A 14735-nucleotide genomic window follows, 5' to 3' on the forward strand; every position below is an offset into this window, starting at 1 on the left:
CATGACCACAAGGTGAAGGTGCAAATGGGAAACTCCGTGGCGAGGTTATTGCTGTCCACCTCGACACTGTAACGCAGTTTCCCAACCTTGGCAGGAGCTGAAGCTGGTTGAGCTTTTTCCAGAAGACCCTCAATGTAATTGCACTCACTTTTATTTATTTACAAATTTAAGCTGCCGGCAGCATTTAATTTATTACTGAAAGCCTTCTCTCATCCTAACTCTCCTGAGAGGCTGCATCAAATATCCATTCCTCCCTGCTTTAACAGAGTATTATATGCTGCAATATGTGCCTGGTGAAATAAAAGCATAGGGTGCCCTGTTTGGGGTAATAGTCAAGTGTCTGCTCCCCGTTAAACAGCTCCCCTCTATAATGACCTCTGTCATGGGCTGTATAACAAAGCAAGGCCTATTCTATTCTATTCTATTCTATTTTCTGGATGCTTAATATACAAACTATATGGTATTCTACTTAACTATCTGGTTTTGGTGGGAAGGAGAGAAGAGAGTCTTTTAAAGTAATGAAACAATCAAGGTGTTTTAAAAGGAATTAACATAAAATCATAAATTCTTACACAAGGTCAGATTCTCCCACCCTGCAGAGCTCTGAGTCACCGGAAAAGGAAATTCTGCACACCCTGAGTGGAGTGGCTGGCTCTAGCCTTTCATTTCCGAAGGGAATTTAATAGATGTAGACTGCCCTAATGCAAGACTTGTAAATAATATTCACGGCCTATAAACATATTCATAATGGCAGAACTCCCTCATGCTTTATATTCATTGCCTTCCTTATGTAATTACAGGTTTCAAATACCTGTGGCTACATATCTTTCTGGATTTGTATCCGCAGCATCCATCACATGCAGTTTTGGTGGTGTCCACCCCACTGGCCAAAGGATGAGCCTGCAACTACGGCAGCAACTTTTGCCCATGGGACTACAGAAGGGAGTAGCTGTGCTGGACATTGCATGACTTTTTCTCGGTGAGGAAGAGACCAAATCTCAATTTTAGTGTTTCTACTATCTAAGGCATCTTTCTGAGGGCTGGTGAGTGTCAAAAATTATCTCCTCTGCTTATCCTTACCCTACCAATATGAGGTTTTTCACCCAAGCTAACTCCAAGGGTGTTAATGCAGACTTAGGAGACCACGTTGGTTTGCAGGGCCTTCCAGTCCTGAGGGTTTCAGCGTAAATCTCTTACATGTAAGTGGTCGTAATTCAGTTAAATTCCATTACAAGGGGAACAATCAGCTTTTCTACATGAATGGCTTTATCTCATAGAGGGTTTGAAGCAAAAAAAAGAAACCATTTTAAGTAACTGCTTTGATGAAAAACATGCTCGTACATCTGGCTGTTATTTTCCCATGAATCCTGACAGCTGCGGTGGGACACGTCAGGCTGGGATCCTCGTTGAAGTGTGGTCACGGTGCCGTGGGGACACCCTATAGCTCCTTCTGCCACCCCGGCGCGAGGCTCCAAGGCGCGCGTTAGGAAGGAGAAGTTGTCTGTGCTGTTACTGCCTCCGCCTTGTGGGCCACCTCTCCTGGAGATGCCAGCAGCGTCGTCAAACTACGAAAATGTTGAGGAGAAAGTCCTGCAGGTCGGAAAGCGGAGAGTCGCGCCGGTTTCTCTGAACGTGCCGGTAGCTGGGTCTGCGAGGGCTGGCGAGCAGCTGGGGGGGCTCTGAGCCGTGGTGGCAGTGGCTTTGCTGGCATCTGGAGATGAGGAGGGGTGGAGAGCACTGATGAGGAAGACGAAGAAGACAAGGAGAGCGAGATGGTGTGTACGCACAAACGCTGCTTGTCCTGGTAGCTGGAGAAGGGGCTGGAGGAGAAGCCAGCAGCCTGGTTAACAGTCTGGGAGCTTTCCGTATCCGACTGCCCACCTTGCCCAGGGCTGCCGCAGCCAGTGAACCAGTTACCAAACATTTTGGGTAACAGCTCTTTGGCCAGCTTTGCCCCATCCCCATGGGCAGGCAAGGAGGGAGGTCTCCCTGTCCTGGGCAGGGAAGGGAGCTCATGCAAAGGGTCGGCAGACCCCAGCCCTTTCCGTGCTGAGTATTTGGAGCAATGCACATCTGCAAGACACAGCTGCAATTCGCACTCCTTTCTTCCGCGTCTGATTTTTCTCCCTCCCCAGCTCCCACAAGCGCTGCCCAAAACGACTCTTATCGGACCGGAGGGAAGACGGCACCAGCGGGGTCACATGTAAGTGGTTGCAAACAAGAAATTTGGCTCAGCAGACACAGGATCAGAAACAACTCTCCTCCCCAGAGGCAAAGCCAGTGGCTCCGTCCCCAGCCCGGGGTACCTCTGGCTGCAGCCACCCCCCAGCAGCCGTGGGGCTGTCCCCGGTCAGGGCACCCTCCTGGAGAGCTGGAGGTGGCTGCATGATCCGTCCCGGCCACAAATACCAGCAAATGTTGGGGGTTTTTTTCCCTCCTTCCTGAAAGTTCAAACCACCGTATTATCATGCAACGCCACTGCTTCCTGCAACGGTTGGCACAGCGGGTCCACCCCACCGCGGGGCACAGGACTTTGGCTCCCTCCCAGAATCATCCGGGAGGTAGGGATTGCCTCTCAGCAGCCTCCCAGGGAGCTCAGACACCCAGCATTTGCTTGTGCCTGGGATTTTTACTTTTGCAGCTTAACTCTGCAAGAAGTGCGCAACCTCCCTCCCTCGCTCTGCACCTGACCATTGCACACACTGCCGCAAAAATATTCCGGCGCTTCCCAAATCGGTATGTAATGTGCACCCAGAGCACCTTTGGAGACCCAGGACATTAATCTTTCCCTCTTCATTTCAATGTCCTATCTAGAAATTGGGTAGATTCTGTTTTACTGGCTTTTTGTGCGGATAAATGCTCCCATGATCAACCAGTTAATAATTGCCATCACGTTACGCTGTCATTGCCGAAGGGAAGTACGACAGTGTAATATGTAAGGGGGTATCGTCATTGCTGGCTGGACCCTGAGACAGTTTCACTTCACGCTTTCTAATGAGAGCTGTCCATCACACTGTCAAAAGCCTACTTTGGACATTTTCCAAATGGGAAAATTTGGAAATTTGGAAAAATTTGGGGCTGAAATGCTGTTACAGAGGTACAGCTGGGCAAAGTGGGCATCCATGGTAGAGCCCACAAACAAAGCAGATGGTCTATGGGGAAATACTCAGTTGCTAAAGACCAATTTATAATTCTCCTTAATTTCACCACATTTTCACCGTTGTCGCTAGCTGCTTGGTAATTGCAGGGCAATGCATTTTTCCTGTGTGGGGACAGAAAGGCCTCATTTGAAAATAAAGATTTTATGTTGTTCAAGTCCAAAAGTGAACATAAGACATTCTGTTAAAATTAATTAGCTGACCATCTGCAAAAATTCTGTACAGTTCCTAAACAAATACATAAAATAGTTTATGACCTGGGCACATGTAATTCCACCCATTCAAGTGTGACCTGCCTGCACAAAGACGATTCGCAAGTCAACAGTCTCTATCTTTACCAGATACATAAATGGCTGGGTATTCAAACTTGTCTACGATATGCAAAAAAATACTGCTGCAAGATATTTTAAGAGGAAAATATTCCCAGCAAATCAACAGGAACACTGACTAAAGAAGAGTTATAGATGTGTATGAATACAGGGGGGAGAAATGAGAGTTCATGCAGCCCTCTGAAATTCCTTTGGTGAGCTCACATTTGGGATAGCAGAGAGGTAAAACTGGTGAAACGCTTGCAATATTTCTATGACTGGGATACGAAGCAACAGCAAGAACACCTCAAAGGGAAATATTCCTTAATTTTCCTAAATGGAAAATATCTTGGCTTTATAATTCATACGTTCTCCACATATTGCTGGACAATTTATGTATTTATATATATACACATATATATTAGCTCTAAAAAACAAATATCTTTGTACCTGTGCCTAAATGCAGCAGCAGTCACCATTTATGAGCAGTGAAACTCCCAAGCCCCATCCTCAGCAGGGTTACATTGTCCTTATTGCACCAAAGCCACGGAGCAATGCTACCGGCACTCACCTGGCTTCGAGCCTGCTCCTCCAAAAAGCTCCTCCAAAACCAAACTGTTGTTTCAGTGAAAAGGCTCTCATGGGCTTCAGTAGGAACTTGGATCAGCCCGAATTCAGGCAATCAACCTGGAAACATGCAGAGTGGGAATAATTACATGAGTTCTGTCATTCCCATTACTCAGATTATTTTTTTTCTGGAGGTAGGTGGGAGGGAAACCTTTTATCTCAGTGAAGAGTAGGAAACAGCGTTACAGTGACAGCAAAGAAAAAAAACAACTGCGCCTTCGGGAAACACATATTCATTACAATGCACTAACACGCATCACAGAAATAATATATGTTTGCGATGACAGTGTATTCCCTCCACCCCATTGCTGAATCAGAAGTGCAATTGGGGAAAAGAAAGGAGACATGTTCTGGATTCAAAATGCTCCCCCAGACTTACCTTTATTGGGGTTTTTTGGCCGTGTCGAGGAGAGTCTGGAAGTTGTGGGAGGATTCAGACGCAACGCAACAGTTGCGCGCACTCTTCATTGATTCTTGGCAGTAAATAGCCCCGCCACAAACATTATCAGTGTCAGGCATGTCCACGGAGCTGGGTGTTTACAGAGTGAAAGGTTTTTCGTGGCATAAAAGCCAAAGGCAGTAGAGCAAGGTTTACTGTGGCAAGCTGGACTCTGGAGCTCTTGGCTTTCCTCCCTGCTACGCACTCGTGGGGGACACTGGTGCGACTTCTAAGTGGCACTGCAGGGACTCGTGGACATGTAAAGAACCTTTTCACATGTTTCTTCCACCTCCCCATGCACCCACGGCTGGTATATACAGCACAAGGTAATGTGCACCACATATAGGTGTATGGAAAAGAAGAGAGAGACAAAGTATTCACACCTGCAACAGGAGGGGAGCAAACGGAGCTGGGAGAAATCGCCCGTGGTTTTGCCGACTGATACCCTGCGTGCTGCTGTACCCGAGGAGGGACGGATGGAGGAACGCAGCCCTCCGGGGGTTTGGGAGGGACTGAAAGCTGGCAAGCAGGTTTTAGAGACGGTCGGTGCAGGGAGAGCAGTGGGGAAAGACATTCACTATCGACGTGGTAAATTGTCATAGCGGGTGGGATCTAAAATCACATCCACTTCTGCCTTGCTCGGCTGGGAACTGAGTGAATCTTGTAAAAAAATTTTTCAAGTTACTGAATCTAATCGTCTTCCACGAATCAAGCTATGCCAAGCAGCAGCCCTTTCCTAAAAACCAGCTCCACACCTGCTGTGCTGCCCCACAGCTGATATCCACAATATTATTTTTTTTTTTTCCAGCAAGGACCAGTTTGATCCTTGATCATTTGAACTGCTGAATGGCCTTTGCTGTGGGATGATGAACCTGATTAAAGTGACATCGACCCTATGCATTTTCATCCCATAAGGTAAAAGGCAATTAATTTCCATGCAATGGCAATGGTAGCTTCTTTTCCTCATCACACCATTGCAAATTGATGCTACATCCAGGTCAGTGTTTCCTCTCAGGCAGATGCTGAAGATGCTGTCATGCTGGAAGATTGTCATCCGCCTTTCCAAACCTTTATTTAATAGGAGCTGTGGTATGAAATTCTGGTGAAATAGTCTTTGAAAAGTAACCACCTGCTTTTTAAGCAGCTGGAGGCACATCTCTGCTGCTCCCCTATTTAAAATAAATAGACCTATCATGGAGAAAAGCCTACGGTTCAGCCGCACACCGTGAAGTCCCACTGAGACCAAACCCAACGCTAAATTTGTAGATTCACACTAATGTTACTTTTAATTGCTTTCTTGGCAGTTATGCTCAGAGCCTGCTCCTCGCGTTTCATCGCAGCTCCAGCCCCGCGCAGCTCGCGATTCCCCCCAGGCCAGCGCAAATGCAGACAAATATAACGTTGACAAACACAGTCTTGTCACTGGGGCTGAAGACCAGGACCCTGAACCCTGGCAGGCGATGGAGGAAAGTGCCTTCAACTCAGGATAGCTTTCTGCTAAAATACCGGAGCTGTGCAAACCCTTTGGGAAATTTCCCAGACTTAGCGGCCGGCCGGGCGAGCAAGGCGGCTGCAGTGCTCTTTTTCCTCCCATTTCCAGCTTTCATGAGAGGCACCCCAGCCCTGCAGGGAAGATGGGGTGAGCAGGTCTGTAAACCCTTCAGCGAGCAAACCCTGTCCCTTTCATCACCCATGAAAGCGCTAAGCAACCTCACCAAAAGCAATCACCGGTCCTCCCTCAGCTGCCTTTTGCCAGGTCCTTACCCACTTTGCAATTATTCTTCTAATTCCTGCCTATGCCAGTGTAGCTAATCATTTTCCAAATAGTATTTATCAAAAGCTTTACTGAAATGCAGCACCTGAAGTCCCACTACACATTTCTTCCTTCTAGAAGATCGAATTCATAGAAACCCAGTAGTTAATTTGGGCTACGATTTTTAATAAACTTCCGTTCCGTCACTATTGCTCACAACAGTCAGAGGCCTCCATAGCATCTGATGTGCTTGAATCTCTCTTCCTTATGCAAGTATCTGAGACATATTCTCCAGTGGCATCTGAAATCAGTCAGTGGGAATGTATATTCTGCTTTCAGCTAATAATTGAGAGACTAAACCTGCCTGGCTGCTAGGGACTCAAGGGAAGGTCTTGGAAATTGGCTGGGAGCTTCCTTCTCAACTTTTATCGAAGCAGCTCCTGAATGTTTCATCATAAGAAAATTTGACTGCATATTTATATGGCCACAAAGATACCCGGTTTAAAACCGCAAAATCAATTCACCAATTGCATCAGTTATCTCTGTTTTTACTCCAGCTAACGCAGCTGATTCGGTTTTTCTCACTTTGCACAATGAGGATATGAATAGGCAATGCCCTGCCCCTTCCTCATCAGAGAAAGTTTCTCTTAATCATTTGCTCAGTAACACACCATTTGCTCATACCTAAGGCTTCAGCTACAGCAGGAGCAGGGTACTTCAGCAGGACAGCAAAATTTAAGCCAAGCCTGACCAAGTGAGCATGACTGTGGTCAGACTGCCCATTTGATACTCAAAACCAGAAGAAAAATGCTTTGCTTTTTTTTTTTTAATTATGTCATCAGTCAATCAGTAACCTGGAGTAGGAAACACTCAATCTAACCATCACAAAACCACTGAGTTCCTACTGTTGCCAAATGCAAACCCAAATCCTGCTTTGATTCAAGATGCAAACCCGAATTGTAGCTTTGATGCCCAATTGGTGTTCTCTCTTTATTTAATTTTCCTTCAGTATTGGTCCGGCACTCAGGCAGAGCTGCTGCAGCACCACGTATTCCTACCATGGAATAGGGTTCATTTTGCTTTTCTCTCCCTGGGGACTAGCACGTACTTTTTGAAGCTGCACATCATTTTATTAGTTCTATTCCCAGTCTCCAAAATGTCAATGTTCTTTTATATAAATGTGCTGCAATTCAGTACCATCAGCAAACTCTGCTGAAACAGTGAGAAATACAGACCTAGCAAAGATCCCTGCGGAAACCCACCCACGGCCCTTTCCCCAACGCCGCCACTTAGCTCTGCGTCATCCCCGCAGCACTTTAATTCACATAATCTACCCTCATTTGTAACCCACCTCACTCCCTGTCCTCGGTTAATGAGCTGATTTTGTGCGTTATGTGTTTAAAATGCTGTCTAACAATAAATGTTTTATTTTTTCACTGGTAGCACCTTTGTGAAATATTTATGATCACTAGACGTCACTGTAATTTTACTCTGTCTCCAGCCCTACTGAACCAATGTGATTCCTGGGCTCTAGTAAGCTCCCTTTAAAATCCTTTTGAAGAATTTATTAGTGATCAGAAAAATACCCAGCTGCTATCCTGATGGAGGGTTTCCTAGGGTGGGAAGGGAGAACCAGCCTCGCTCCGGGCTTTGGCTGAATTTTTAGGGGCAGTTGTTAGGCTGTGGCAGTGTGAATAATGCAAAACCATGCAACTTTGGAGCCAAGCACTCACACGCACGTGTGTGTGTGTGTGTGTGTACATATCATGCGTGGCTGCACACACAGGTTTCTGCTCGACACATGAAAGTCCTGTTAATTTTATGCTGAGTTATTAAATCCCTCCGGTGCATGGATGCAGCAAAATGTGTGTGCAGACACGCACTGCCCTGGGCTGTGCACGGTTCACTGGGGCTGGCACACCTGTAAGACCACTGTTCGACTGCAAATTTCCCTGTACCTTTAATGACCAAATGTCCTTAATTTTTTTTTGTTTTTCTTTAATAATGCCCCCACTTCTCTCCCAAACACACCGCCCAAATTCCTTCACTGTCATCTGAGAACTCCCATCTCCTTCCTTTTCATCTCATCATCCCATTCCTACTGTAACTTCAGTTAATCACACAGGTTTTAGGACTCAGAAATCTCTATAGAAGTAGCTTGCCTCTTTCACTTGCCTTAAAAGATTTTGCAGAATATATTTCTTCAAGGCCAGCTCCCTATTTATTCCCAATCCACACTCCCTATTTCCTGAATTGTTGATTTCTCCATTGTACTCAGCCTTTGGGATATGACAATTTAAATATTATAGACCACACTCCTGCATAGGCACACATGGGATTTTTATTTTTTTAATTGGAAAAAATTCACCGCTGAAACGCCTGCTTAAAAATCATTTGTCTCCGTCCGACGACATTATCCAGATCAGCAGAATATGTCTTCACTCTGTACTCCGGGTCCCGCTGGGGAATATGCCAAAAGCAGGTCTTTCAAGAAAAATCTGTTATCGGGTGTGCAGCGTGGAGGCTCCTAACGCAGCACTGGCAGCTGAGCCCGAGGAACCGAAGCTCTTTGCTGGCATCTTTTGGCGAGCAAGGAGAAAGGACCGAGGGCCACTGCTATCTCCATGCCCCTGCAGTGGCAAGGGATGGATGGCAGAGCCTGGCCACATCCAAGGGAGCTTCGCAACCGGGGAAAATAAGATTTGCTGGAAAAAAGTTCCACGGAGCCACGACGGTACAAGGGATGCTGCGGTGATGTGCGCTGGGTAGAAGCTAGTTGCAATGTCCGCAGCAGCAGATTTCCATTTGAATTAGTCCGCGTTGACTTCGTAGGGGTCTCGTCTGGCGGCAGCGGGTTTTTAAAGGCTGGTGGGTGCCTGCCGCTCCTGCGAGCGGTAGCAAGAGATGGGCTCTCTGGGCAGGGGGTAACGCCACAAATGAAAGGCACCTTCAGGCTTGCTACTTTCACCCAAATTATACAGCCTGTCCACCTCTATAAATGCCAACATCTTGGCTGCTTTAATATGTTCCATTCTGGTATCAACACCATCTCGCTTTTGATGAGCCTTTCTATTCAGGATTCATTAAAAAGAGCCTAAATAAGCAATAAGGCTTCTGGACAAGCGTTTTATTTTTCTGTGGAGCCACCAGAGGAGCTTTGCTGGTTCCCATGAGGTCAAATGCCTTTCATCTTCTGTGCCAGCCATGACCTAAAAAGTCCTAAATTTCCTTTGAATTCTGTTGATTAGTTGAAGCAATACAGTCCTCTCTTTAGAAACTGTCCTCCACACCTTGCCCAACAGGACACACCACATTTTGCCTGATGAGTAACAGCTACACAGAAATCAGAAGCTAAAGAGACTTTTAAAAGTTTTGCCGCTGAATTTAGACAAATGTTAGGGCTATGCTACTAATCCTAAAAAATGACTGGGAACCTTGTTAGTACAACCACATCTCCGTCAGATTAGTGGCAAGTGGACGGAAGTATCTCCTTGTTAATTGGAGACGCATGAGTCCTGGTTTAAAGCTGATATAGAGTCACCGGTGCTTTGCCTGGGGCAGGAGGAGTGGGTTTGGGGTGTTTGGGGTGCAGTACCCCAGCTTTGCGTGCACCCACTTGTCAAGCTTGGTGCCCCAAGAGCTGATGTCCATGATGGACACTTGCAATCACGCCAGCTCTCTCGTTGGGTTCCTCTGCCAGGAACAGCACTGAAAGCTCTTTTGTCAAGATAACTGGCAGAAAAGGTAAGGAGGAACAGAGAAACCAAAGGACTAAAGCAACTAACTAATGAAAATGACAGCCTGGTTCTATTTTTGTATATATAGCAGACTTTTCTTAAAGCATTGCATGCATTTTCTTATTTGTTTTGAAACGTTATGAATTACCTAGGAGCCTGATTGTGCATACATAAAAAGGGTTGAAACAGTGCAATTACAGGTGTGACAACTTTAAGCCCCATTTAAACGTGGGCAACTCCCTATACATACAATAGCTCTCCAGGTCATTGACTTATTTCAACGTAATTCAACTCAATCAGGAACACTTTCAACAAAACCCAACATGAACTATTGTCAATCCAAAGTGAGGGATTTCATATCAAGTTAGCACACATCTCATTTCATCAGTTGACAAACAGATTAATATTACACAGAAAACAGCTTAAAATAAGACTAAAGTTATGTGGAACACCCTTACATAAACATTACTGTAAATCATATTTTTAAACAGATTTAATCTTTGTTTACCCAGAAATACCCCAGAAGAGTAATTTGAACAATACAGGGCTATGAATTCATAGCACAGATTAGTTAAAGCAGATGGTGAGCCTGTGTGGATGCGCTCCGTCAGAGAAAATGTGGCCATAATTGGATTTATTTTAATTCACTTATACTTTGACTGCAGGAGAAACGCTGGTAAAGTTCCTCATGCAGACAAGCCCTGAGGTTAGAGCTTTCAGGGAGCTGCTAGTTTCCTTGCTCTCAACTCTATTTTGAAAATTGGACTTAAATGCAAAAATAACATTAGGTGCTTATAAATGAAAGTGAATCCCCGGTCTTAAAACCTTTATTCATGGTCAGATCTTGCCTCCTTAATTCACTCTGACTACCACTTTATGCAAGCGGCCCTGAATGAAATGATACTTCCCATAAATAACATCTCACTTATCAAAGTGTTTTGCACAGACTAGGCTAATGCTGGGCGCGGGAGGGCATATCACTCACCTCCAGCAGTTTCAATTTTCACATGCTTTGCAGCAGAGGAAGGGGACGAGTTCCCGTTGGGAGGTGCCATCCCTGGCACGCGGTGCGGAGCCGGAGGAAGGCAGGTGACAGTCTTCTCCAGCCGCATCTTCTGCTGCTCCCTTGGATGTCCTGCATTCCCACCTCCGCAGCCTGCCTCCCTTCAGGGATTTTCTTTTCCCCTCTTGATTTGTAGGCTTCTTGTATACCTGGATGGTACCTAATCATCGCTTTTAACCTGGGTTCTTGTTAAAAAGAAGGCAGCTTGTTTTTTCCTCCTAGAAGGATGCTGGTGGTCTGAGTCCTGACTTGCCGGAGGATGTATGCAGCGGCTGTGAGCGCTGTGCCCCAGCCAGAAAGGGGGAAGGGGTTCACTTCTCTCTCTACTGAGCTGTAATGGGTGTAAATATATCCAGTAAGTACAGACATATTGCTGTGTAAACACATAATAAATGCAGCTCTCATTTCCTTTTGAATTATAGGTAATAGGCCACCCGCATTACTAGCTGGACTACATGTTACATTGACCGGCCACGCTGAAACCTGCCAACCGCAGCCTCCCAAGCCTCAGTTTCCCTTATAATTTCCCAAACGGTCTCGCTTTCAAACCGCCCCAGCAAATCGTGAGCGCGGGATACGGGCAAGCTGCTGACCAGCTCAGCGACCCGCAGCCAAGCCGGCCGGGTGGCCACGGGAGCACGTGGAGATGTGCAGAGGCAGATGGTGCATGGGAGGGAACGACCTGCCTGTAGGTACACCTCTGATATCCATTTATATCACCACATTTAATTCATGCTAGCTCTTTTTTGTTTGTGCTTATTCTGTGTTTTAATCTGAGAAATACTGGCTGGGGGAAGCAGTGCCCAGTTAACAAAGCTGAAGTATGGAGAGCACACCATCAGAAAAACAGTGCTGGCATGCATGCCAGCTTTGTCCCCAGATTTATTTTTTTTTACAATTTTTTTTCGTCACCACAAAAATCAAAGTATTTTTCCCCATTCAAGGCACGGAGTGGAGAGCAATGGGAAAAGACCAACCCGGCATCTGTGCTCAGCCTTACGGCATGGGTAGCCCTTCCTTGAGCCTGCCCTGGGGGAAACAGCTGCCAAGAGCCCTCCAATACACAGACATGGCTCCCTTTCTGCATTTCTTTTTTTTCAAACACTTCCTCAGACATACTTATCTATGTACTTCTCATATATATTGGCAGTAGCCTGTTCTTGCAGGCTGCACAACCTATGCTTAAACTCAAATCACATCAATGTTTCCTCTCTAAGTACCAGTTCTACTTGGCATGAAAGCAGTCTATATTCTAGCACCCCACACCAAACCTTCCAGCTTCACAGAATATTTCTTTTTGTATTTGCTAATTAACACGTAATGCCATATTAGTTTCCTTGCAATTGGCTTTTCAGAATATTTCTGTAATTGCCCTAAATTTCTCTCACTAGACATCTGCAAACTAATCTTGTGTTACGTTTCAGCAAACAGCTGGTCCATGGGTGCTGGTGAGTGCATCACCCATGGAGAGTGGGGCGGTGGGCCACGGGGGGCTGTCCTAAAGGAAAGCAGGATTTGGGGGACAAAAGGCCTCTTTGGTGACATTACCTGGTTTTGGTGTCTCCAAAGCATCCCGGGTGCTGGGTATGACCAGGAACATGGGAATGGCAGGGGAACATGACGGGACTGCTTGGACAGCTGCATTATCCAAAGAAATTCCAGCAACACTGCCCTTGAGCAAGATGGGGGGTCTCTAAATTCAGGTTGTGTAAGTCTGTTGATCTTGAAAGGCTCAATATTTCCATCTCTGGTTTGTGCACAGCATGCTTAAACGTCCGGAGCGAAGGTATTCTTACCTCTAATACCACTGTGAATTCCAGCAGCCACTAGATGTCACCACGATTTTACTTGCTTTCCAGTCTGTACCCACCCGGGGACCATAAGAACACGGGAAAATAATTAATCGTTAATAATAAAAAAATATTCACCTATTATAATGAACACAGAGCTCAAAGAAGGGGGAAAAGTGACCCAGACTCGTGCTTTTGTGTGTGTAATTTCTGAGAGTATTTAGACAGAGCACCTGTACACATGGATACGACTTACTTTTAACTTGTCTCTTGATGGCAGGAGGATAGTTTGATATCATAACGCTCGAGTTTGTCCAGCTAGGCATCAGGCTAAAACTTACTTTCGTTAATGCATTTATCAGACCCCTATTTAATTCTCCAACCTTGCTAGCTTTAAAGTTACGCCCCTACTTGGTAATCCTGCCCAGAGAGAAGCGGCTAATGGAGAGCAGCATCACGTGGGCAGTAAAGCGGACAAAGAAAGATTTGGGGATGAGATGAACCAAACAGCTCCACACGCAAACAAAACAGCAAAGCCAATTCTGGGAATACATCTGTCTCCAAAATGTGTGAAGCTGTAGGAAAACAAAAGGCTCCAGTGATCAGTGCAGCTGACACATTCATTTTCTTTAACTTTCACCGGTTAATTATTAACCTGTAACCATGCCATTCATAATCTGGAGGATAAAGATTAGAAATTGTGTTCATAATCCCATGAGGCTCCGCTTTATCTCTCACCTCACAGGCACCAAGTCACGTAAACACAGCCCCAGGCCAAGGTGGGATTTTGGCAGCCCACCGCAGGCTCGGTGAGCGCTGGAGCCTGACCGCAGTGTCCCACCTTCTACATCTGTGCCAGCGTAAAAAGCAGGAAACTTCCCCACATACATGTTCAAACGCGTGATGCACAAAGCAAGTCATATGTGCAAATCCTACCAGGTATGTGCTGCAGCTTCCCCATCGTGCAAATCGGAATTGTGCTCCCGATCGTGCAAATCAATCTTTGCTTTTGGTGATTCTCTCTCTCTCTAACCCAAAGGAACCGGTGCTAGTTCGTGTGTCTGTCCATTAGACATTGAACTTAAGGTCTGGCTTTTAAGATATTTAGATTTTGAATTGAGCAGACTTCTTTGCTTTCTCTTAAAATCCCTGGTCTCCCACTGTTGGATATTTTTTAACACAGATATTTTCAGAGTCCTACCCCACTGGCCGAATACTAGCACAAGCCCTAATGCTTGCCCATTCCTCTTTGGCTGTTAAATTCTCCATCCAGCTCATCTCTTTAATCAGACCACCCTTGTCCTGTTGTTCTGCTTCTTTGGATCCAAGAAGATGTTTGTGCAAGTTCATCCCCCTCACTTACACAAAAGCCCAGCAACATAAAAGTCCTTCAAAAAGAACGGAGGTCAATACCTCATTTCCTAAATCATGCAGTAATTCAGCAGATCCCTGTGAGACTGTTTGGCTCTGGATAAGCCCTGAATGGCATAAATTACTGTAAATAGGGGTTCCTCTCTGAATACATTTCCTTCAAGATTTCCATAGACAACCCTCAGCAGGACGAAAGGGTCCATCCCCCCGTCGGTCCCAGTTACATCCCATTTCTCTGCTCAGAGCTAAAGGCATATACCCCACAGCAATAACTACTCGAGACACCTATGTCTGCTTAAAGGATCATTCTGGGTCTCCTACAGCACATATTCGTTCAATCTGAAGTCCTCTTTCTTCCAAGAAAAGTCAAACAAAACAGACTTTACAGCTCGCTCTGAAGACAGCTTTTTAAATTAAGTCTGGGGTTATTTTCGGTTTTGCTTCATGACACATAATATATTTAATACAAAAGAAAATACGCCTGGCTCA

The sequence above is a fragment of the Buteo buteo genome, chromosome 11, assembly GCF_964188355.1.
Source record: "Buteo buteo chromosome 11, bButBut1.hap1.1, whole genome shotgun sequence".
Classification (NCBI taxonomy): Eukaryota; Metazoa; Chordata; class Aves; order Accipitriformes; family Accipitridae; genus Buteo; species Buteo buteo.